Below are 1,585 nucleotides of genomic sequence, written 5' to 3' on the forward strand. Positions count from 1 at the left end.
TCTGCACCTGACAGCCTAGTGTATACTGCAGTTAATTTTATGCAGTTATGATTTGATCATACATTTTTATGTTTACATTGCTCTCAACTACAAATGACGCCATGCAAGGTCTGTGTTTGTGCAAATTTTAATATATTTTAACTTTGTATAATACATTTGTCATCATGAATGACAATAGACTATTAGCTGTATATATTGTACGCATTTGAAACAGCTAATTTTCATATATATATTTGCAGGTGTGTCTGTGTGTGTATCTGTGTGTGTGAGTGTGTGTGTGTGTGTGTCTGCACAAAACTCATGTATCTGTGTGGTATGTTTCTGTGTGTTTGGATGTATGGTTTGTGGTGTGTATGTGTGAGTTGTTTGTGGTATGTCTATATGATATGTGTGTGTGGTGTGTATCTGTGTGTGTAGTATGTGTGTCTGTGTTCATAGGTATGTAATTTGTGTATGTAAATGGGTCCACTCAGTTCAGAACCATCTTGTTCAAAAGCTAAATATACAACTCAGATGTACCCTAATATGTTCTTTTTGTTTGTTTGTGTGGCAGTGCTGTGGCTCAATCCCAAGGCCTTGTAATGTCAGTGAGCACTCTATCACTGACCTAAAAACCCAGCCCTAATGTTTGTTTTTAAATATGTTCCATTACCGGTGATATTTGCTAAAGTGATCTGGTATGCTAGACATGGAATGAGGTGAGCCAGGACAATATGTCCATATTTGGCAATAGTCATTTACTGCTTTGTGTGATGTTTGGTTTTAATGTCAATTTATCATGAATTCAATCATGTGAGTAGGGAGCCTCAGTTGAGAAATTGTCTTAGTTGATGTGAGAAGACATTCCTCAAATGTGGTCAGCAGCTTCTAGTCACAGCCCAGATAAAAAGGGGCATGGCTAAAGGAAGATTATTCACCAAGTGAATTATCTCCAGGCTCCCGTAGCTGATTAACAACCAGCAGCTCTCCCAGAATATTCCAGTTTTTGGTGCCTGATTGGGACTGCTGAGCCCTGTGGAGTGAGCAGCTCCCTGGTTCTCAGCCTCTCAGATGTGATTCAGCTGTTGTTACTAATTTAATAAATGATTTTAATATATGTATATTCATTCGTTCAGTTACATACCTGTATAGAGCCCTGACTAATACAGTGCAAAAGCATCTAATAAGAGTACAGTATCTATGTGTGCATGTACATGATTACTTTATATAAATGTTTGTTTAGTTTCAAAATAAACCATATGAAGATTAAAATATTATACAATCTGTTATTGGTATCCCGATCAAAAAGTCTAATCTCTACAAGTAACATTTTATACAATATGGCTGTTTTATACATTTGTGCATCCTTTTTTTTTTGTCTTTTGACACAGGATCTACCTGCAGCCACAGCTGGCACTGGCCTGGAACTCACTATGTAGAGCAGGCTGGCCTCAATCTCACAGCGATCCAAGTGCCTCTGCCCCAAGCCCCAGGGATAGGCTTAAAGTATGGACTTCCCTTCCCTACTGCATTCTTTGTTTTTGATGAAGAATGGCCACCATACTGGGAATGAATATATTTTTATTTTGAAAGAAAATTAGCCATC

Source organism: Nannospalax galili, unplaced genomic scaffold (genome assembly GCF_000622305.1).
Source record: "Nannospalax galili isolate Female #2095 unplaced genomic scaffold, S.galili_v1.0 scaffold417, whole genome shotgun sequence".
In the NCBI taxonomy this organism is placed as follows: Eukaryota; Metazoa; Chordata; class Mammalia; order Rodentia; family Spalacidae; genus Nannospalax; species Nannospalax galili.